Below are 24,166 nucleotides of genomic sequence, written 5' to 3' on the forward strand. Positions count from 1 at the left end.
AGGGAACGTTTTATGTTGAAGATCCTTCACTTTCCGATCTGAACGTTTACCCGTGTTTCTCCCTCCACAGATGATGCCCGACTCGCCGAGGTTTTCCACTGTTCTTTTTCTTTCTGTTTTATATTGTCCGTGACACCCTGATTCAACTCTTTGACGCAGATTTTGAAAGTCGGGTCCCAGCAGTGATCCCTGGTCACCGCCTCCCAACCGGAAATGGACCGTTAATTCCCGCTTCCTTCAGGGTGTCTCTGTGGCGCAATCGGTCAGCGCATTCGGTGTTAACCGAGAGGTTGGTGGTTCGAGCCCCGCAGCAACCCACCCCCATCCCAGGGACGCTGGCGATCCGACAGCTTTTGTTGTGCGTGTCATTGTCAGCTGGGTAACACTGCGCTGTCTTGAGGCGGTTGCTCCCTGCTGCTGCCTCACTGGGCTCAGTGGGAGCCCTCTCTGCGGGAGCTCACGTCCGGGAGCCCCGATGTTCAGCTTCCTTTTTACTTGACTATACGAGTTTCATAAATCATTGTCCTTGGAATTAATCAGACTGTATTTTGCGCAGTGGGAGAGCGCATGCTTCGCATGTATGAGGTCACGTTACTGACAGTGAATTTTGAGCAGTGATTAGGATCTCTCAGAGCCGCTGTGAAATCCCGAGCCGCAGAGAACTGATATTTCACACACACTTTATACCTCAGTCTCACGGCTACTTGCACACAGCACTGCCACCGGTCAGTTTCATCGACAGTCGACTGCAAGAAAGACGCTCACTTGGCCTTGGAGGGTCTCCGTTACCACAAACAACAGCATAGCAGAAATAAATAATGTATCACTCACTGCTGATATGTCGGGAACGAGGTATCCGACTGGGTCGAGACCATAGTCCGCACAGTGATAATAACCGGTTGTTTCAGCAAGTAAGAAACAATCAGGGAGAATGAGAAATATGTGAGAGAGAAAGAAGGGAGTCAGTCAGGTAAGAAAGAGAAGTCAGCAATGGAAATGGATATGATGTAGGGGGAGAGAATGACAAATGAAAAGAACGCAGGGAATGAGCAACATTCACAACAGAGCAACAGATCACTGTGTTTACCCGGCAGCAGAGTGGCGCAGCGGGAGCGTGCTGGGCCCATAACCCAGAGGTCGATGGATCGAACCCATCCTCTGCTATATGTCTTCGTCTTGAATTCTACAATCGCGCTATTTTACATCGGGGGCGGGGTTTGGGGATCCAAACGTCACTGGATTACACAATCACACACACAGTGTTAAGATGGGTTAAGGCAGGGGGACCGATCAGGAATAAAAATGGGGATGTTCCCGTAGAGCGCAGGGAGTCACAGGGCAATTCAGTGATTGCGGGAACATTCACCGGGAGATTGCCTCAGTTATACGGAGAAACTGAATCGACCGAGTTAATAATTCTCAGAGAAGGAGGCCGAACGCTATGCAAAATTATGGGGTAGATATAAGATCATTTCCATCTTCTCCCTCTCTGTCTGTCTCTCTCTCCTTGCTTGTCTGTCCGTCTCTCTGTCTCTCCGCAGTCCATAGGTCTGTCCCTCTCTCCTACTCTCTCTCCAAGGCTGCCTTTTATCTTCAATTCTTCCTCCCGCTCCCCAACTGTCCACATTCCGCAGCTCTCCCGCTTTCTTCTCTTGCACCTGACCCTGAGACGCTCCTTCACCTTGCTCTTCATTCAAAGAAATCTCACGTATTTAGCGGTATTTGCAACGTGCAATTTTAATCCTTGAATTCGGGGAAAGACCCGTGACCCGAAGCGTTCACTGGTTTCTCGTTCGAGACGCACTACTTGCCAGGCTGAATGATCACAGCATCTTCTGTTTGCGTTTCACAACTTATCATTTGCCATTTTGTTGGTTTTACAATAGAAGGTTGGCTAATTTCCACCGGTACATTAAGGGCTGACACAACCTATCCCTTACTGCCTCTACGGAGGCAGCTATCCAGCTGGAGATTCCCTGCTGCTGCAAATTTAAGTCAGCATTTAGGAATCCTAATCCAGATCTGACACATTTCACAAGATGCCGTAATGTCGTTCTGTGTCCATACCGGCTCTGCGCCCTCTCCGGATCCGTCGTAGTAGACAGGAACGAGTTTCAACCGCTCGATGCAGCAACAAAGTGGAATTGTCACCGGGACCTGTCGAACTCCTGCAATTTTTCAGGTCTGGTCAGTCATTTCTTTGCTTGCTTTTCTCTTTCTTCCAGTTAACCTGGTGGCGATTGCGATACCGTCTCGAGGAAAGTGCGGTCTGTCGAAATGCATCACTCGCGACCTGGTGGGAATGGCAGCGGCCGATCTCCTGGTCGTTATCTCGGATACCCTGATGAGGTGGACTGTTGTGATTTATTTTCCATGGTCATTCCTCTGAATCAATCCCATTGCAGTCTCGTTCTGTGGCTGGTGCTTTCAAGAACTGGGGTCTCTGTCTGTATGACAGTCGCTTTCACCTTGAATCAACTTGTAGCCATTTGTGAGAAGCTGAAAACAAAATATTGCACCGAGAGAACGGCGGCTGTGGTTATAGGGACGGTGAGTGCGCTGGGCTGTTCAGAGACTGTCACAAGGAAATTTACATACGAGTCTGAAGAAAAAAAATGGTGATGTTCTTAAATTGAGCTTCAGTACATCCTCCCGCTTGGGCGGTATTTGAGTTGTTAAGCCGCATTTTAACCCCTTGTGTCCCGTTCCTTCTGATTTTGCTGCACAATATTCCGGCGGTCAGACGGATTTTAGCGATCAGTAGATTCCGCGGGGGCACTGGGGCCGCAGCAAAAGAGAGGATGTCAAGGACACGAAGAAGGAGAACCGAAGGAAATCCATCGTTTTACCCTCAGTATAACCGGCAGTTTCAATCTGTTGGAGATAACACATGTGGGGTTTTATATCTGTCAGCGAATTTCAAAGATTTGCAATTATTCTTCCACTGATCCCCGTTATATCACATAATCCACATCGGGAATGCTACAGGTTCTCAGCACCTGCAGCAACACGTGTATATACGCCGTAACTCAGAGCAAATTCTGACACGAACTGAAGAAGGCGATGAAATACCCACTGAATCGGATTGTGAAAATCATTGAACGTTGGAAATAAATGGCATGAAACATTACAATTCAATCTGCCGACCTGCTCCCCCTACCGTACATCCCCCACTTGTGGTAAGTGGAAATCGTGTTATGAACGGAGTTCTGAAAAAACAGTGACAGCTGATCCTGTCCGCAGCCCGGTCTCATCAACCTAGAGATCCCCCATTTTTCCCACAACTCCCTTCCCCACTGGCCTTTCAGCTTGATATCAACATTTACCCCTGTTCCCCGGTTCTGACAAGGCATTTTCGACCTGGAACGTTAACCCCGTTTCTCTTTCTGCAACAGTTCGGCGCTCTCTCTGCCCTCTCCTACTCCCGTCATGAACCGCTTCTTTTCTTCACCGTCTTTTTTTCTTTTATCTGTCTCTCTTACTTTCTCCCCCGCCTCTCTCTCTCTCTCTGTAATTCCCGATGCCTTCTCTTTCTCCCAACGAATTAACTTCCGTTTGCAAAATATAAATGTTTTATAAATGGCTGTAAAAAGTTGTTACCTCTCCCTGAAGCTTCCTCTGTTCCAGAGACAAGAACAATTACCTCCGCATCTCTGTGTTTATTTCTCCTCCAAAGCTGAAATATCCCAGTGCTGCCAATAGCTTCAAAAATCGCTGCCCTTCCTCACTGCAATCTAAGCTCTTGTGCGACAGGGTCATGGTCACGGAGTCATGGAGCACAGAAACTGGCCATTCGACACACTGGGTCCACACGTCAATCACCGGTTTACACTGATCCCATCTTATTCTCATCAACTCCTCCACTCACTTGCACACGAGGAGCATTTTAAAGAACCAATTATCCTACCGACTACATGTTCAGTTCTACTTTGGAAATTCTTTCCTGCGCAGTGTCCTGGTTGCTTCTGAATGTCGACTGATTATCTGTGGACGACATGGACGCGATGAGCCGAATGGTCTCATTGCTGAGCTGCAAAACAAAAAGAAACTGTGCAGTAAATACTGTGACCCTGTGGGAAGAGGAACATAGTTTCAGGTCAAACACCCTTCGTCATAACTGGAAAGGGAAAAGAAGATGCCTGCAAGTGTCAGGAATGGATTTTGACCTGAAACGTTAACTCCTTTCTCTTCCCACAGATGTGGCCTCATCTGCTCAATATTTCAGCATTTCCTGTGGCTGCCCTATGTTTGTGAAATATGAGTTATTTTAAAATGTTCACTTCCTAACATTTTTAAAAATCATCCATCGGCTTCTGACACGAACCCGTGGGTCCAGAGAGCGTCAGTCTCAATGAGATCACCTCACATTCACTGAACTCCAGAGAGTGTTGACCCACTGTTGCACCGTGACAGGCTCTGAAGCGCAGCAAGGAAGGGTGAAAGCACAACTACAATAGTGATATTAGACCAGATAGTTCGGGGGCAGATAGGAGATCCTGTGGCCTCAAAACGTACTCTAGGATGGTGTGATGCCTCCCTGTTGCCAGGGTCGACGATGTCTCTGAGCGGTTGCACAACATTCTGAAGAGGGAGGGTGAGCAGCCAGAAGTTATTGCACACGTTGGGATAAATGACACAGGCAGAAAAAGGGATAAGGTCCTGCAGAGTGAATAACGGGAGTTAGGAAACAGGATAAAAAGGAGGACTTTAAGGGTAGTAATATCTGTATCACCCGTCGTGCCACAGGTAAGAACAGCGCGATATGGCAGACAAATTCTCGGCTGAAGATTTCATGTAAGGGGAAGGATTCAGATTTTTGGACTACTGGGATCTCTATGAGACAGAAGCGACCTGTACAAGAGCGAACTGTTCCAGAGTCCAAAGATGTTTGGAAGGACACCAACAATTATTCACTGTGTCCAACATGACTTCCTCCAGTATAACTCAGAGCGTGTCTGCAGTTGAAAAGAATGCAGCCTTTGACGAAACGCGGCATCAGCTCCGGCAATATATAGAGAGAGATAAAATCTTGACCTTCTGCTGGCTGTCAGTAGTGGAACATTTTGCGACCAGCGAACTCGCCTTCATTGGTCAGGGCGTTGAGCACAGAAGTTTGGATGTTATATTGTAACTTTGCTGCCCTGTCATTACCATTGAGCAGGAAAGACCAGGAGAGGAGATTGACAAGGATGTTGCTAGGACTCGAGAGAATGAGTTGTGAAAAGAGGTTGAGCAGATTGGGACTTTTTCATTGGAGCGCACGCTAATGATGGGTGATGTTCTCGATGTGTATCAAATTATGAGGGATACAAGGTGAATGCACAGTCTTTTTCTCAGGGTTGAGGAATCAAGCAGCAGAGGGCATAAGTTTAAAGTGAGAGGTGAGAGATTTAATAGGAACCGTTTCCAGACATACGGTGGTCTGTATATCGAATGAGCTGCCAGGGCAAGTACAGGTACATTATCCACAATTAAAAGAAACTTGCATTGTACAAGCGTAGGAAAGTCTTTGAGGGATATGGGACAAACTCAGGCAAATGGTATTAGATTAGATCGGAATCTTGATCGGTATGGACTAGTTAGGCCGAAGGGTCTGTTTCTGTGTTTGTAGGACTTTATGATTTCCAGCTGTCACTTTCACATCTCAAGGGGACTCCAGGTAATATCGGGCTTGGATTTTGTAGTTCGATGCGACTTTTCAAAGTCTGGCCTCATTTAGTCGGGAATGTCCGCTCACTGTTCAAAATGACGGTCACCAGCGTGAAGATGCCGGGGATGGAAACCGTGACATCATGCATGCGAAGCATGCCCTCTCCCGCTGAGCTGTATTCCCGACGCGAGTGAACGGCTTTAAAAGTAAACCTCCTCCCGTCTCTGTCTCGCTGAGGACAAAACATCGACATTGATTGACAGCAATAGGTTTAAAAAATATCTGAGCAGCGCAGTTGACTGGGTGAAGTACACGCTACTGAGAAGAAAATAGTAAGGTGCTCTGAAGAAGAAGTATTTTAGCAGTTGGTGAGCGATCGAAAGACGCTGGTGTTCTGAGGAACCTGGGTGTCCTTGTACAAGAAACACTGAACATTAACATGCATGGTCGGTGAGCAAATAAGAAGGCAAACGGCATGTTGGGCTTTATTGAAAGAAGGAATTGATGCCGGGCCCTGGTGGGACATACGACCCTGGAACATACAAACATATGAATCAGTGGAGAGTGTTAGGTTACTCGGCGCTTCGAGGCTGCCTCGACATTCAATAAGATCACGGATGATTTGATTGGATACTGAACTCCAAGTTCGCGCCTCCTTCGGTGAGCTTTCACCTCTTGTTGATTGATCATGTTTCCAAAGCCGCCATTACAATTATTATCAAACTCCTGTTGCTCCGCACGGGTTTGTCCTGTGAGGAGACTTTAAGCGACGTGGGCCGATACTCTTCGGATTTCAGTGAACGAGATGTGATATCGTTGCTCCTCACAGGTTCGAGTCCAGAGCCGATGATCGATGTTTACATGTGAAAGTAAGTTAAAATAAAGTAAAATTATGTGAGGTAATATAAAACAGACACAAGAAATGCCGAAATACTGCACAGATCAGGAGGCGTCTGTGGGAAGAGAAAGGAGTTACCGTTTCAGGGCAAAAAAAAACCCTCCCTGCAGTTTACAAGCTTCTTCTTCTCCCTTTCAGTTCTGACGGAGGGTGTTCAGCCTGAAACGTTAACTCTGTTCCTCTTCCCACGCGTGCTCAGTATGTCCTTCATTTTCTGTTTTTGTTTTTGTTTTACAGCTCAGCAAGGGGTGACCATTCGGCTCAGACTGCACATCTCGGCGACAGGGATGTAAACCTGGAGTGATAATGAACTTGCACAGACTGGGAATGAGTGCGATGAAGAGAAGAGATAGGGCAGTTATGGAGAGAGGAGGAGAGGGGGGACAGAGGGGAGAGAGAGGGAGGAGAGAGGGACGGACAGACAGAGACGGAGACAGAGAGAGACAGAGAGAGAGAGAGACAAAGAGACAGACAAAGAGAGAGACAGTGAGACAGGGAGAGAGTTACTGAAGGAGAAACAGACATACAAAGAGAGACAGTGAGGAGGGAGGGGCAGAAAAAGAGAAACAAAGGGAAAGAGAGACAGACGTAAGGACAGACAGAGCGAGGGGAAAGAGACGAGGGCCGGGGAGATGCGAGGCAAGATTAAAAAAAAATCAACAGATCAGACAACGTCTGCGGAAAAAGGAACGGGTTTAACGCCTCAGGTGGAATACTTTCAAATCCGTGAGTAGAGCTAACCAGCTGATGTCAAGCTGCAGGACCAGGGAGGGAGGGGCACAGATGGCGCAAAGGGTGTATCCCTGGGAAGGTGAGGCCAGGGCTGCCGTCGGGATCAGCTGAAAACGGCTGTTTCAGGGCTCTGTTCATGACATGATTTCTTCTTTTTCTCGAGGGTGGGAGATGTAGGGCAGGGAGAGTGCAGGTAAATACTGTTCGACACCATGCATGCCTATGATTTAATGCTTTTCGTTTTCTGATTCAGCGGGTATTTCACCGCGTTCTTCAGCTCTTCTCGGAATTTGCTCTGAGTAACGGCGTAAATACACGTGTTGGTGCGGGAGCTAAGAAGCTGTAACAATCCTGATGTGCGCTCGTGAGAAAACGGGGATCCGAGACAGAATAATTATAAATTCTTGAAATTCGTCGGTAGATATAAAATACCACCTGTGTTACCCACAACAGCATGAAACTGCCGTTTATGCTGAAGAGTAAAACCATCGATTTCCTTCGGTTCATCACCGTTAGAACATTGAGCAGCAAAATCAGAATGAACGGGACACAAGGGGTTAAAATGCGGTGAAACATCTGCAATGCCGCCCCTGCAGAAGATGTGTAGTAGCTTGGTTTAACGACACAACGCCAGTAAACATTATCAACTATTCCTCCAGGCTTGTATATAAAGTACCAGGGGACAGTCTGTAAACAGGCCAGCGCTCTCACTGTATCTATAAACACAACCGCTGTTCTCTCGGTGCAATATTTTGTTTTCAGGTTCTCATTAAAAAATGGCCACAAATCCATCATAGGTGAACGCGATTGTCAGCCAGACAGCGACCGCTGTGCTTGCAAAAATCAGCCACCTAATGAGACAGCACGCGGGACTGATGAGCAGGAATGATCGCGGAAAATATATCACAGACGTCCACCTCAGCAGAGGGCCCGAGATAACGACCAGGAGATCGGCCGCTGCCATTCCCACCAGGTAGAGAGTGATACATTTGGAGAGACCGCACTTTCCTCGGGACAGGATCACAATCGTTACCAAGTTCACTGTAAAACGAGAGCAAGAAGTTGAGAAAATAAGAATCAGACCTGAAGCCAAAGCAGCAGTTTGACGGGATCTGCTAATATTTCTACTTTATTGTTGGATTCAGCGATGGAAACTGGTTCATGTTTCATGAGAAGGACCGAGAGAGGGTGCAGTGTCTGTCAGGGAAAAGACTGAACAGAAAAATGAGTTCTTCTGTCCGTATCGGCAGACAATTTGCAGCGTCAAATAAAATTCGTTTCATCTGAGTAAGGATTCATTTATGTTGTTCGAAATTGGGGATGGGGGAGAGCTCACTGTGTGATTGGCTCCTCAGAGGCAATAACGGGTTGATTTAGTTTTAGCGGCGCCGTCCACGTCTCGTAAGGATGAAATGAATAAATCTGGCTGCGGATGACGGGATTCTTCCATTCGCCAATCTTCAACTTCCCGGGCGTTCCCTGTAAACGACGGAAGGGCAGAAGGACGGAACAGAAACAACAATTGCTGGAAACACTCATCCATACCAGCAATATTGGAGGAAAGAGAATCCAGTTAACGTTTAGGGTCAGCGACCTCTCCTCAGAAATATTCTGAGAAACTCCCCTGACCCGAGCCTTATCTGCTTTCTCTTTCCATACACGCTGCCCGGGTCTGAGGACTTCCAGAACTTTCTGCTTTTGTTTCACATTCCATCATCTGCTACCTCAGTGGTTTCGCAATTGAAGGACGGCTGATTCAACAGACCCGGTGCAGTCTGGCACAACATCACTTTCAGACATGTCGTTTCCTACTGATCCATCACAAGGAGGCCGGGGAGAGGATTTCACCATCCAGCAGCAAGCTCGGTGAAGTCACGAGACGTCTTCAGTGATGTCAGATGCAGGTACAATGGAGCTACATTTCACAATACCGATAACTATCAAACACAATGTCAATTCTGTTAATTGGAGCCTGGAAGATTTCATTGTTATCCATCAACTGCCTCATATCCAGCCATAACTCACACATTTATTAAAAATAATCCACAACTGCTTCGTTGTACAACATGGAACTCCTCACAATTGCTGATCTGTTACCACCACCTGATGGTTTGATTGTTGCTCCGAACTCAGACACCCGCTCCCAGTGCACTTGCAGACAATCATCCCGTATAATCAACCCGGGATGAGTGAACAAAATATTTGCAAATGCAGTGCAGCTGATACAAGACCAAACGCGTAGAGACCCCAATCATTCTGTTATTGATAATAAAAAACAGTACTGCTGGAGGAACGCTGCCTGAACCGCCGAGTTCCACGGTTGCTGCTCGACCCACTGAATACATTCAACAGTTTTATTTTTTGGCTGCAGATCCCTGAATCTACCCTTTCTTGTGTCTCCATTCCATTTTTAAAATGCCGGAATGCTGGAATTCAACAGGAGGCTGTGTCAGCCTGCGAGAGCAACAATTACATGCCTTAGGTTTAAACACCAATTCCCACCAACAGCAGCTGAGACAGCGGCTTACCGGGAATTCCAACAGCTGAAAGAACAGGATAGTAAATGTCTCGTATCCGCCAGATTACTGGATATCCCATTTCTGTGAGAAGCTGTGACTTCTGTTGCTTCGGAATCCACAGCTCCGGCAAACACTCTGATCTGATGAACTCCAATAGGCTCTGACTTTATATAGAGGATGAGTTTCCGGTGGCACGGTTATACCCCCGACCATTGTTCTCAGTTAGTTACTTGAACAAACACGTTACCTCAGCTGCATTTTCTCTGATGTAAATATTGCGGCGATTGTACTTACATAGATCACAAGTCTTCGGCATTACCTCAGCAGTGTGCCTGGTGAAAATAAGGCCGGGAACTTTAATCACACGTGACCAAGCTTTGCCACGGAGCGGTTCCATTTCGATCTTTCACTTTTGCATGAGCAACTTATTCATCTGTAAATGGAGTGGTTTCTTCTCGCTGTGCAGTGATTCCAGCGACACTGACTGACCCTTCTCCTCTGGCCCTGCAGTTTCCCAGTTGGAACCTCCTTCCTTCAGCACTTCTGTATCTCAGGAGCCTGATTGAAACTTGTGGAGCCGCATTCATTAAGTGTGTGTGACAAGGACTGTATAAATTTATGTCTGCTCCTCTGTATTGTGGAAACCTCCGATAAAAACTCTACATGAGTGTCAGGAGAATTCTTTCTAGCAGCAGACTGTTAATAAATACGCTTCAACAGAATTAATCCGTGGCACTGAGTGATTTTGCAGCAGGCAGGAGTGGGAACTTAGATTTAGGATAACACCTCCACACTTCTCTACATACCCCCTGTACTGTGCGTCCTCCCGCCGTGTTTGGGCTCCCCACCTGCATCACCTCACTTCCCCGGTTAAACCTGTGCCCTCCAGGTGAAAATACCACGATGTATGGAAACGTGTCCTGTTAACTACCTATCTCTGACCCTCATGACTTGTATTCCTGAAACAGGACGCCACCATCCCCTCCACCCTCTACCCTCCAGCCTCACCCGCTCCAGGTAACACAAAGACAGTCAAGCCAATCTCATCTTATAAATGAACCCCATGTCTCAGTACACATCCATGTGATCCGCTCTGCACGCAACACAGTGCAATCACCTTATGCTTCTCCTGCAGCGACCACAATTGTGCACAGAAAGCCGTTTGTGGCCTAACCGATGTTTTATGTAGTTATAACATGATGGCCACGCCTTTCTGTTCCCTGTGCAGCTTGTGAAGACAGGTATGCAGTGTCCTGCAATTTCATTGGTCCTTTGTATTTTAAACCAATGTTGCTCCGTCCAGCGACAAACCCTCGCCTACCATCATTCTCACCCCTCTCTCTCCGTCTCTCTCTCTCCCCTCTCTCCCCTCCCCTCTCGCTCTCTCTCTCTCTTATTCTTCCTTACTGACAACCCGAACCACCGATCCCACCCCACCCCGCTTGCTCGTTGCGCCTAGGGCAAGACTTGCCTATGTGTGTGTATGTGGGATCACTTCAGATATTGGCGGTCAAGTTGAATGGGGAACAAACAGACCGGAAGTTGGGTACTGGCATTGTCATTTTAAGAATTTGCCCGGTGAATAGAGGAATTATCCAGTCACGACCCGTCCCTGGATGGCCAGCAGTGGATCATCCGGAAAAGACGGCTGTTGCTGCAAACGGAAAAAAACCGCATGAAATGCAGGGAAATCTCAGCAAGGCGCGAACTCTTCTGAAGTGAGAAAAAAAAACAGGGGTTTCTGCTCCCTACCGCCAAACGGGCGTCCTCCCTCCCTCCTGCTGCTTCTCGGGTGCTGGGGAAAGAAAACTGCGGTCCTCACCCGCTCTGGACTCTATATGACTCCAGCCCACACCGGTGTGCTTACCTGGTGACTGCCCTCTGAAGCGGCCCTGCAAGCCCGGCGGATGGATCAGAAAGGGGACGAGAGTGAAAACGGCACGACCGCCCAGCCCAGACCACCCTGCAGAGTCCTCCCATCGCCATCACTGCCTGAGCGTCGGGTCAGAGCCTAGAGACCCGTCACTGGAGCGCAGCGGCAAGGGAGGCATCACCTTCTCCAGGGCAGCAGGGGAACGGCAATAACCGCTGTTCGGCTGCTAATGTCCGCAGGCAGATATTGAGAGCAAAATTGGAGGTGAAGGTGTGGTGGCGGGGTGAGGATACCCTGTCCCTCTCTGTGTGAGACTCCCTCCGTCCAATTGCCCGCCCGGAGTTCAGGGTGAAATATCATCGATCTGAAAGGTAACTCTTGTTTCTCCACAGACGCTGCCTGACCTGCTAAGTGTTTCCAGCAGTTTCTGTTTATAGTTCAGGATCAGTCCTGTTTCTCTGACTCCCTAATCAGTGCCGTCCCTGTTCGTCCCGGGACACACTGATCCCAGCCCATGGCCAATTTCCTTCTGGCTGATGGACTGTGTGGAGCGTGGTGGTCTTGTCCGACTGGTTAAGGCGATGGACTAGAAATCCATTGGGGTTTCCCCGGCAGGTTTAATCCTGACGACTACGGGAGCAGCGGCTCCGGCGGGAATACACTGTGTAATTTTGTGGGGCTGTTGATTGTTTGGTCCCGGAGTGAAAATTCAATGTAATAAATGACGCTGTTTTGTTTTACTGCGGTTCAATGCTTGCGTTATGAGTTTGGGACGTTGACGTGGACATTCTCTCCGTTGCAGTGGTCCTGGTCACTCCTGACCCGGTTTCCGACCAGAAACGTTACCTCTGTTTCTCTCTCCACAGATTTTGCTCGACGTACTGAGTGTTCCTACCGTTTTCTGTTTTGTATTGTCCGTGACTCACTGATCCAAACCATTGATGCGGGTTGAGTAAAGCCGAGTCCCAGCACTGATCCGTGCTCACCGCCTCCCGACCCGGGAACGGCTCATTCGTTTCTTCTTCCTTCAGGGTGTCTCTGTGGCGCAACTGGTCAGCGCATTCGGCTGTTAACCGAAGGGTTGGTGGTTCGAGCCCACCCAAGGACGCTGGAAATCCGGCAGCTTTCGCTGTGCGTCATTGTCAGCTGGTTAACACTGCGCTTTCCGAGGGAGGGCGCTCCCTGCTGCTGCTTCACTGGGCTCAGTGGCAGCCCTCCCTGCGGGGTCTTACGTCCGGGTGTCCGGACGTTCCACTTCCCGTTCAGCCGCATGTGCGTGTTCCCTCCGGCGACATCCTTGGACCGAACGAACTTGCCAGGTCTAATATCTTGTTTTGATTTAATTCTAAATGGCCTCTGCCTTAAAAATGTTTTCACGGCGTGAGGGGAGAGCGCGGACCAGGGTCTTGAACATGGATGATGAGCCATTATCGTACTGAATAGTTGAGCGGGATGGACCGAATGGCCAGTGCCTGCCTTGTTCTGTGTATTCCAATACCTCTGTTTTATGCTCGACGAGTGCGACTCAGAAGAGCGGACTTCTGAACATACGGAGCAGCAGTGGGGATGTAGCTCAGTGGGAGAGGGCATGGTTTGCATGCATGAGGTCCCGGGTTCGATCCTCAGCATCTCCATGCTGGTGATTTTGAACTTTGAACAATTCCCAGAACAAGCCCCGCAAAGAATTCTGACTGACCTCAGAAATCAGGCTGAGAAATCCAAATATGATGTTGCCTCGAGCCACAGAGAGCTGGGGAAGTGACATCTGACATGGATAACTCACCTGTAATATTGCATCGCCAACTCCCAGGGATGCACCTCTTAATTTTACCTTGTACCCGGGGGAGAGCACAGACAGCACAGTATTGGTAGCAGCATGGGACACGAAGAAAGGAGGGAGAGAGAGAAAGAGCATGAAAAGAGATAAAGTCGTAAGGGAGGGGAAAGAAGAGAAGCCAGCAAAACAAACTATGTTAAGTCAGAAAGGAAAACGGCAAAAATAATAAAATGGTGAATACAGAACGATGCAACTGTTTATCCAAAAGCAGAGTGGCGCAGCGGAAGCGTGCTGGGCCCATAACCCAGAGGTCGATGGATCGAAACCATCCTCTGTTATTCTTCAGCTGAAAATTTTACAACAGGACTCTGTCACGTATCACATCCCCACAATATACAGTGCACTTCACTTGGAATGAAAATCTCGCGTTTCAATATTAAAGTTTCTTCCATTCCATTATTCCATGTGGACAGGTTCGTTGGGGAGATCGACGGTCCCTGTGCTGTTGTGATTATCTATAATCCAATACACATTGCGCTCTGCTGTATGAGGCTGTGCTCTGATGTAGAACAGAAAATGCTGTAAACACTCAGCAAGTCAGGAGGAAATCGAAAGTCAGTTAACTTTTCAGTGCCAGGACCCGTCATTAGAACCGGGACAGAGAGAGAACAAGTGAATGTTCAGCAGCGGAGAAGGTGGGGAGTGGGCAGTGGGGAGAACAAGGGGAACATCTCTGACAGGGTGAGACCAAGCACATCACGTGATGGGGCTGTGGGACACACAGTTCAGGCCGGCTTTACACTTGGAATGGGGAATCAGGGAGCCACAATGACAGACGGGTGACGGAAAGAAATGTCCAGTTCCGAGACAGCGAGAATGGGTTTGGAGACGGTCTGAGGAAGGTTTTCATCCAAAGGGTGATTGTGTCTGGACCGCCCGACCTGAGGGGGCGGCGGAGGCAGGAGCTCTCACAAGATTGACGAAGTATCCAGCTAAACATTTAAATCACTGAGGCAGAGACGTTTGTGGGACAGGTGCTGGAAAACGGGTTTAGCACAGAAGGAAATGTTATGGTCGGTATGGACATTTCTGTGCTGTGTGACACTGTGACCCTGTATTACACCTGTCGTTGCAGAAGCACTGGGTGTCGTCCGTGTCAGAATGGAGGGGGAGTGAGTGGAGAGATTGCATAGGATAAATATAGACAGGGAGAGGGGGGAGGTAATCAGACTGACGTGACTCAGTGTGAACATGTTATCTAGGACAAGCTCGGATCATATTACATCGAACAGTACAGCACAGGAACAGGCCCTTCGGCCCACCATTTCTCTGCCGAACTAGATGCAGGATTGGACTGTGTTCTTATGCCTGGACATGATCCGTATTTCTCCCCCCAGTCCCTGCACAAATCCTTCTATTCCCTGTATATTCATTCGCCTATCTAACAGCCTGCTAAACAACAGTATCGCATCTGTTTCCACTGCTGCACCTGGCAGGCCGTTCGAGACACCTACCTGTTTCTATGAATAAACACATGCCGCATGCACCTCACTTAAACTTACACTCACTTACCTTCAACGCATGCCCTCCAGTACTCGACATTTCTACCTGAGGAAATATACAGAATCTGCCTCCATGCCATATCTATGCCTCTCATAGTTTTATAAACTTCTATCAGGTCTCCTCGCAGCCCCGAACGCTCCAGAGAAAACAATCCAAGTTTGTCCAATATCTCCTTATAGCTCATAACGTCTAATCCAGACAGCATCCTGGTAAACCTCTTCTGCACCCTATCCAAAGCCTCCACATCCTTGCTGGAATGGGGCGACCACATGTGTCCTACTTTGCTATGGGAATCCGAGAAATTGAGAGCAGGAAACTGTATTGATCCGTTCAGCAATTTACCAGGAAAAGATGAGGGACAGGAATTCCTTCCCTGACCCACTGGCTTGCTCAAAGTAAGCGATAATTAATGAAACAGCGATGGGATCTCTCTTACACTCACTCAGCAAAGTACATGAATTCAGCAAGTTACTTGTGGATTAATATGAGTAGACCACTCGACACCTCGAGTTCTGTACAGATGGTTGTTCTATAAGAGGTTTATTTGTGACAGTTCCGATGACAGGAGATAAAAAATTCTCGAACTTGCGATGGCCAGGAATCGAACCCGGGTCAACTTCTTGGGAAGCAGTTATGCTTGCTAAGATACCACCATCGTTCCATGATCCTGCTGCAGGAAGTTCGGGTACTGAACCGTCTCCAGTCTTGTGACTCGATCACCAGTCCCCGAACTGCTTTCTGACGGCTCATTATTCAGTCTGCTGCAGTCCTGTTTCATCCAGGTGATATCACCACCCTGCAAAAGACCGGAGTTACACAACACCCAGTGATTATTCACAAGAGATCGGACTGATGTGAGAGTCGATCCCTGAAATAGTCGAAGAGCTATAAATAGTTTCCTGTCTCTCTCATCAGTAAAAGGGAGAATAAATCCTGATTATACATATCCTCTGAAGACACACACATTTGCACCCAGTCTGAGCCCCACCTCCGGCCAGTCCTTGAACACAATAAGCGACTGAATTACTGGAGACTTCTGAGACTCCTCCAGTTACACAGTGAGGTGGGTGTCTGAAAGTTGCCGGTTTTAGAATCAACAGACAAACATCGGGGTGATTGTGAGTTCTCCTGTACCATGACATCCGAATGATAGGCTACATGCTTCTATCCCTTCTTCGTTAGTATAGTGGTTAGTATCCCCGCCTGTCACGCGGGAGACCGAGGTTCAATTCCCCGACGAGGGGAGACGGATTTTCTGATTCTAAATATAACTGACAAAAAGAAGAGAAGTTTTGAATTAAAAATGCTAAAATCAATAAGAAGTTTGGTGTTGAAGTGTTCAGTTCATGGGAATGTAGTACAGCCCAGTCTTCAGTGAACCTAGGATGGGAGATGCTCCCGAGAAGAAGGGATTTATGTTCAGCGTCTTTCCCGAAATATCCCCTCAGGGAGTCTGCAACACAGCGCCATTCGGTGTTATACTCAGTGACCGAGTCTATCTCTCCGAGGACATTAAACCGGAACTGTGGTTGTCAGATATCAACTCCCACACGGTTCCACTGTGTCTGCGGGATTGTTTTGAGAACACAGGCTCAGAAACAGCAGAAATACTTCGCAGATGAAGATCCCAAGTTGAGCTCCTTAACAGTCTCGCTCCCGGGATTAAAAGAAAATGCCCTGTCCCGCTCTCAGCACCGGACCCTTCAAGGTGGTCAACAATCTTGAGACAGGATACCCTGAGGCCCTCTTCATCATCGCAGGGGACTTCAATCAGGTCCACCTCAAGAGTGTGTTACCAAAATACTATCAGCACATCTCCTGCTTTATAGGGGCGCAAACACCCTTGACCACTGCTGTACAACGATTAAAGATGCCTTCCGAGCCATCCCTCGTCCTCACTTTGGGAAATCAGACCACCAGGCTGTGCACCTTCTCCCTTCATACAAACAGAAACTTAAACGGGAGGATCCGGTACGGAGAGTCGTGCAGTGCTGGTCTGAGGAAGCAGATGAGCTCCTACGTGACTGCTTTGAGACAGTGGAGTGGTCCATGTTCAAAGACTCAGCTGCCGGTCTTGAGAGTATGCCACCACTATCACAGACATCAGCAAGTGTGTGGAGGACTGTGTACCAAAGAGGACAATACAGGTGTTAACAAACAGGAAACAGTGGATGAACCAGGAGATCCAGTCGCTACTGAAGGAGAGGACTGCTGCACACAAATGTGGTGATCCTGATCTGTACAAGAGATCGAGGTATGACCTTCGAAAAGCTATCAGGGATGCCAAGAGACAATATCAATTTAAAATAGAGTCCCTGACCAGCCACCAGTTATGGCAGATATAACATGCCATAACAGGCTAGAAGACAAAATCGGGCTGCATAGCTAACAACAACGCATCCCTTCCTGATGAACTTAACACATTATATGTGTGTTTTGAACAGAAGGGAAGTGGATTTTCACCATCCACCCTGACAGCCACCAACGCAGCTGAACCTGTGATCACGGCGCAGGACGTAAAATCAGTCTTCCGGAGAGTGAACACGAGGAAAGCACCTGGCCCAGATGGTGTCCCGGGCCGTGTGCTCAGATCTTGTGCTGATCACCTGGCATAAGTATTTGCAGACATATTCAACCTCTCTCTGCTTCATTCTCAGGTTCCCTCTTGTTTTACGAAGATCACTATCATCCAGGTACCAAAGAAAAGCGAGGCAACATGCCTCAATGACTACCGACCAGTTGCTCTGACATCCACCATCATGAAGTGCTTTGAGAGGCTGGTCATGGCATGCATCAACGACAGGCTACCAGACAACCTGGACACATGCAACTCACCTATCGGTGAAACAGGTCTACAGCAAATGCCATCTCCCTGTCCCTACACTCAGCTCTGGAGCATCTGGACAGTAAAGACACATACGTTAGAGTATTGTTTATTGACTACAGCTCTGCCTTCAATACAATAATTCCAAGCAAGCTTATCACCAAACTCCGACCCCTAGGACTCCATAACCTCCCTCTGTAACTGGATCCTTGACTTTCTAACCAACAGACTGCAATCAGTGAGGATAGGCAGCAATAACTCCGGCACGATTATTCTCAACACTGGTGCCCCACAAGGCTGCGTCCTCAGCCCTCTACTCCCTATACAATCATGACTGTCTGGCCAGATTTTTCTCTAACTCAATCTACAAGGTTGCAAATGATACCACCGTTGTAGGCGGTATCTCAAACAACGATGAGTCGGAGTATAGGAAAGAGATAGTGGGCTTAGTGGAATGGTTTCATTACAACAACCTTTCCCTCAACGTCAACAAGACAAATGAGCTGGTCATTGACTTCAGGAAATGGGGTGGTGTACATGCGCCTGTCTACATCAATGGTGCTGAGGTCGAGAGGGTTGAGAGATTCAAGTTCCTGGGAGTGGAAATCACCAACGGCCTGTCCTGGTCAAATCACGTGGATGCCACGGCCAAGAAAGCTTACCAGTGCCTCTACTTCCTCAGAAGGCTAAAGAAATTTGGTTTGTCCCTTTGACTCTCACCAACTTTTACCGATGCACCATCCAATCTGGATGTATCACAGTTTGGTACGGCAACTCCTCTGCCCAGGGCGACAAGTAGCTGCAGAGAGTTGTGGACAGCAGCCCAGGGCATCACGGACACCAGCTTCCCCTCCTTGGATTCTGTCTTTACCTCTCGCTGTCTTGTTGAAGCAGCCAGCATAATCAAAGACCCCAGCCGGGACATTCTCTCTTCTCTCCTCTTCCATCGGGTAGAAGATACAGGAGCCTGGAGGGCACGTACCACCAGACTTAAGGACAGCTTCTACCCCACTGGGATAAGACTATTGAACAGTTCCCTTATACAAGGAGATGGACTCTGAACTCACGATCTACCTTATTGTGTCCTTGCACTTTATTGCACTGCACTTTCTCTGTATCTGTGACAATTTAGTCTGTATTTTCTTACCTGTACTACATCAATGCACTCTATACTAACCCAATGTAACTTCACTGTGTATTGAATTGACCTGTACGATCGGTTTGGAAGAGGGATTTTTACTGTACCTCGGTACAAGTAACGATAATAAACCAATACCAATTCTGCCGACCAGCAGAGGGCGGCATCTCCACACCAAGTGAGGGACACACACACCGCCACATCCCGGCACGGATCCGCGATGGGACTGCCCATGGAGCAGGGAGATTCACACAGCTCGCATTTCCGCTCACCTCTCTCAGCGGATTCGCAGCTCAACAGGAGCCAAATAGCCGCTGTTTAAACTGTGTCCCCACACCGTGAACCTGCAACACACGCTCTTTGTAAAACTGTCCCAACCCTGAGTGTCCGGCTCTGTGTCCACTGTTCACTGTCCAATTAACAACACACACGTGGAGACTGGAACAGAACCGGTGACTTCTTCTGCCTCCACCGCTTTGCCCACCCCCAGACCGGAAACGGTCTCTCCATTTCCCACTCACTCCATGTTCCGGGCACAGTTGTTACTCAACTGCGCCTCGTCCCTCCAGCCGCCGCCTCCAGTGCCTCAGGTCCGGACTCCCATGCCGATTCCTGAGCCCAACTGCGGAGCCGCTCCCAGACCGAGGTGCTGCTGGAAGGATGCTGCTTTCAGCGCCCTGCTCCCAGTCCCGGGAGCTCTCCATTCCCGGCTGCTTTAAACCCACTCCCGCCGCTCACTGAGGGAATGGCGCTCACAGGCGGAGCTGCAGCAGACGGTGCATGTTATCTGCCGCCCGCTATCAAACAGGGCCAGGGGCGCGGCTACACGGCGCATGCGCTACTGTCCGACAGATGTCACAGAGTGAGGCCCAGCCGGACCTTTCCACATTTCACTTTGTTCAGTGTCTGAGGGAAAGGTCTGCGGCTGGGGGCTTTAAACCCGAGACCCATCCACTGTAAAACATATCCACTTGGGATCGTTCTCTGCAAAGTTTCAGCTATTCATGAAGCTGAACACAATATCCCTTCTTCTCGGGAGATAGTCTCGTCCAGGGCTCACTGCAGACTGCATACCGGGTTATTCTACATTCCGAGTCTCTGATAAACTGCTCACTTCAACAACAAACTTTTGTCCGGTTTAGTATTCAAAAATTATCCTGTATTTCCCGTTAGCTTTGGACATAATCATCTCTCCGTCGGGGAATTGAACCCCGAACTCCCCCGTGACAGGCGGGGATATTAACCACTACACTAACGAGGAAGCGATGGAATGATGTAGCCCATCTTTTGATTGTCAGAATACAGGAAGACTCACAGGATCACATTAATGTTAGTTCATTGATTGTAAAACTGGCACCTTTCAGGCACTCACCTCACTGTGTGACCGGAGGGGTCTCAGGACGTCCAGCGATTCAGTCGCTTGTTGTGATTAAGGAGTGAGGAATGACCCGTCAGAAAGCAGTTCGATGACTGGTGATTGAGTCACACAGTCAAACAAAACTGGAGAAGGTTCAGTTCCCAGCATCCTGGAGCGATGGTGGTATAGTGGTGAGCATAGATGCCTTTCAAGCAGTTGACCCGGGTTCGATTCCCGGCCATCGCAGCAAGTTGAGTTTTAATCTCCTGACATCGGGACTATCAGAAATGAACCTCTTACATTTCAACGGTCTGTACAGAAGTGGAGGGGCCGAGTGGTCTAATCAGGCTAACTTGCTGAATTCATGTAGTTTGATGGGTGAGTGTTAGGGAGATCCCATTGCTGTTTCATTAATTATTACTTACTGTGAGCAGGTCAGTGGGTCAGGGAAACATTTATTTATTTTTAAATTTTTATTTACAGCGTGGTAACATGCCCTTCCGGCCCTACGAGTCCGCACCGCCCATTTTAAACCCCCTATTAACTTACCCGTACGTCTTGTAGAATGTGGGAGGAAACCGGAGCAACTGGAGGAAACCCATGCAGACACGAGAGAACGTAAAAACTCCTTACAGACAGTGATGGGAATCGAACCCCCATCTCTGGAGCTGTAATAGCGTCGGGCTAACCGCTATGCTACCGTACAGCTTACCTCTTTCCAGGTAAATCGATTAACAGATCATTGTATCTTCCTGCTCTCACTCTGTCCCAGATTCCCAGAGTGAACTGGGACACATGCAGTCACCCGATTACAGGAAGGACATGGAGGCTTTGGAAATGGTGCAGAAGAGATTTACCAGGATGCTGCCGGGATTGGAAGTTATAAGCTATGAGGAGAGGTTGGACGAACTTGTGCTGTTTTCTCTGGACCGTCAGGGGCTGAAGTGAGATCTGATAGTAGTTTATAAAAATATGAGAGGCATGGATAGGGCAGTGAGTCAGAATACTTTTCCCACGGTAGAAATGTAAAATGCTGGAGGGCATGCATTTAAGGTGAGAGTGGGAACTTCAAAGGAGATGTGTGTGGCAAGTGTTTTACTCAGAGAGCCGTCGGTGCCTGGAGTGGGCTGCCAGCTCTGGAGATGGAAGCAGAAAACGACAGTAATATTTAAGAGACTGTTAGATAGTCACATGAATCTGCTGCGTCTGGAGGGATATGGATCATGTACAGGCAGAACAATCTAATCTAATCCTGTATCGAGTTCGGCACAGACATGGTGAGCCGAAGGGGCTGTTCTGTGCTCTACTGTTCTATGTATATGATCCCAACGTCCCAGATGACGTGTTCACAGAGAGTGACGTCAGTCTGTTCACCCCCGCTCCCTGTCTATGTTTACCCTGTGCAATTTCTCCTCTCACTCCCCCTCCGATCCGACACGGACTAAACCTGGTGCTTTTGTACGGACAGCGGTAATACAGGGTCACAGAGGCACACTACACAGAAATGTCCATACCGACCGTAACATTCCCCTCTGTGCTAAACCCGTTACCAGCACTTATCCCACAAACGTCTCTGCCTGCGCGATTTAAATGTTAAGCTGGATACTTCATCAATGTTGTGAGAGTTCCTCCTTCCGTCACCCTCTCAGGTCATGCGGTCCAGACATCAACCACACTTTGGATGAAAACCTTCCTCAACCGTTTGAAAACCCCTCCCCCTTACTGTCCGTCACCCGTCTGTCATTGTGGCTCCGTGTTTCCCCTTTCCATGGGTAATGCCGGCCTGACCCGTTTATCGCACAACCCCGTCACGTGATGTGTTTGGTGCACCCTGTCAGAGATGTTTCCGTTCTTCTCCCTACTGCCCATTCCCCACCTTCTCCACTGCTGAACAATCACTTGTTCTCTCTCTGTCCCTGTTCTAATGATGGGTCCCAGCACTGAAACGTTAACTCGCTTTCGATTTCCGCCTGACCTGCTGAGTATTTCCAGCATTTTCTGTTCAATATCAGACCACAGCCTAATGCAGCAGAGAACATTGTGTATTGGACCATTGCTGAGCACAACGAACCTGTCCACATGGAATAATGGAATGAAAGAACTTTAATATTGAAAAGCGAGATTTTCATTCTAAGTGAAGTGAAATGTATATTCTGGGGATGTGTGATGTGACAGCGTCCTGTTGTAAAATGCTCAGCTGAAGAATAGCAGAGGATGGTTTCGATCCATCGACCTCTGGGTTATGGGCCCAGCACGCTTCCGCTGCACCACTCTGCTGTTGGACAAACAGTTGCATCGTTCTGTATTCCCTCTTTTATTCGTTTCGCCGTTCTCCTTTCCGACTCAACAGTTTCTTTTGCTGGCTTTTCTTATTTCCCTCACTTGCTGCTTTACCTCTTCCCATTCTCTTTCTCTTTCCCTCTCTCCGTTCCTTATTTTCAATCCCACACTTACCATCACTGTGCTGTCTGTGCTCTCTCCCGGGTACAAGGTGAAATTAAGAGGCCCATCTCTGGGATTTGGCGATGCAATATTACAGGTGATTTGTCCATGTCAGATGTCACTGTGGCTGGCGACAACATCAGGTTTGGATTTCACAGTCCGAGTCCGTTCTGAGCTCAGTCAGAATTCTTTGCAGCGACTTGTTCCGGGAATTGTTCAAAGTTCAAGATCATCAGCATGGAGATGCCGGGGATTGAACCCGGGACCTCATACATACAAAGCATGCACTCTCCCAGTGATCTACATCCCCAGCGCCACTCCGTAATTAGAGAAGTCCGCTCTTTCTGGGTCTCACCCGTTGAGCATAAAACAGAGGTATTATAACACAGGGACCAAGGCTGGCACCGGCCATTCGGCCCATACGGCTCCACCTTTCAGTGCGACCATGGCTCATCATCTAAATTGAAGCCCGGTTCCGCTCTCTCCCCACACGCCGTGAAAATCTTCGGGGCCAGAGGATATTTAGAATCAAATCAAAGCAAGACACGAGACCTGGCAAGTCCGTTAGGTCCAAGGATGTCACGAGAGGAAACACACACATTCCGGTGAAAGGGCAGCAGAACATGTGGACTCCGGACGTGAGACCCCGCAGAGAGGTCTCCCACGGAGCCCAGTGAGGCAGCAGCAGGGAGCGCCCGCCTCCGGACAGCGCAATGTTCCCCAGTTGACAATGACAATAGCTGGCGGATCGCCAGCATCCCTGGGTGGGCTCCAACAACCAACCTTTAGGTTAACAGCCGAACGCACTGACAGAGAACGATAGAAACACTTAGTACGTCTAGAAGCACCTGTGCAGAGAGAAACAGAGGTAACTTTTCTGGTTGTAAACAGGGTCAGGAGTGACCAGGCCCAATGCACCGGAGAGAAATGACAGGTCAACGTCCCAAATTCATGAGGTACGCATTGAAACACAGTAAAAAAAGAAGTCATTTATGACATGAAATTTTCACTCCGGAACCAAACAATCAACATCCCCTCAAAATTACACCGGCTACTCCGGCCGGACTTACTGCTCCCGTAGTCGACAGGATTCGAACCTGCGCGGGGAAACCCCAATGGATTTCTAGTCCATCGCCTTAACCACTCTGCCACAACTACATCGATCCTCACAGCTCAGCAGACAAAAGGACATTGGCCATAGGCTGGGATCAGTGTGTCCTGGGACGGACGGGGACGGCACTGATCCCATAGTCAGAGAAACAGAAATAATCCTAATCTACAAGCAGAAACCGCTGGAAACACTCAGCAGGTCAGGCAGCATCTGTGGTGAAACAGAGTTAACATTTCAGGCCGATGACCTTTCACCCTGAACTCCGGCTGGGCAGTTGGACGG

At 48.6% G+C, this 24,166-nt stretch overlaps 6 non-coding genes across 6 annotated transcripts; 4 read left to right on the top strand and 2 right to left on the bottom strand.

Moving 5' to 3' along the window:
* The first annotated feature begins 1,092 nt into the window (after positions 1-1,092).
* On the top strand, positions 1,093-1,164 carry trnam-cau (transfer RNA methionine (anticodon CAU)). Its single transcript has one exon. It is a non-coding gene; the product is annotated as a tRNA-Met (tRNA).
* An 11,542-nt stretch (positions 1,165-12,706) lies between these two features.
* Positions 12,707-12,780, top strand: trnan-guu (transfer RNA asparagine (anticodon GUU)). The gene has a single exon. It is a non-coding gene; the product is annotated as a tRNA-Asn (tRNA).
* Positions 12,781-13,715: 935 nt separating this feature from the next.
* On the top strand, positions 13,716-13,787 carry trnam-cau (transfer RNA methionine (anticodon CAU)). The gene has a single exon. It is a non-coding gene; the product is annotated as a tRNA-Met (tRNA).
* A 6,718-nt stretch (positions 13,788-20,505) lies between these two features.
* Positions 20,506-20,577, top strand: trnae-uuc (transfer RNA glutamic acid (anticodon UUC)). The gene has a single exon. It is a non-coding gene; the product is annotated as a tRNA-Glu (tRNA).
* A 1,959-nt stretch (positions 20,578-22,536) lies between these two features.
* trnam-cau (transfer RNA methionine (anticodon CAU)) lies at positions 22,537-22,608 on the bottom strand. The gene has a single exon. It is a non-coding gene; the product is annotated as a tRNA-Met (tRNA).
* A 1,241-nt stretch (positions 22,609-23,849) lies between these two features.
* trnas-aga (transfer RNA serine (anticodon AGA)) lies at positions 23,850-23,931 on the bottom strand. Its single transcript has one exon. It is a non-coding gene; the product is annotated as a tRNA-Ser (tRNA).
* Between the last annotated feature and the right edge of the window lie 235 nt (positions 23,932-24,166).

Source organism: Pristis pectinata, chromosome 39 (genome assembly GCF_009764475.1).
Source record: "Pristis pectinata isolate sPriPec2 chromosome 39, sPriPec2.1.pri, whole genome shotgun sequence".
Classification (NCBI taxonomy): domain Eukaryota; kingdom Metazoa; phylum Chordata; class Chondrichthyes; order Rhinopristiformes; family Pristidae; genus Pristis; species Pristis pectinata.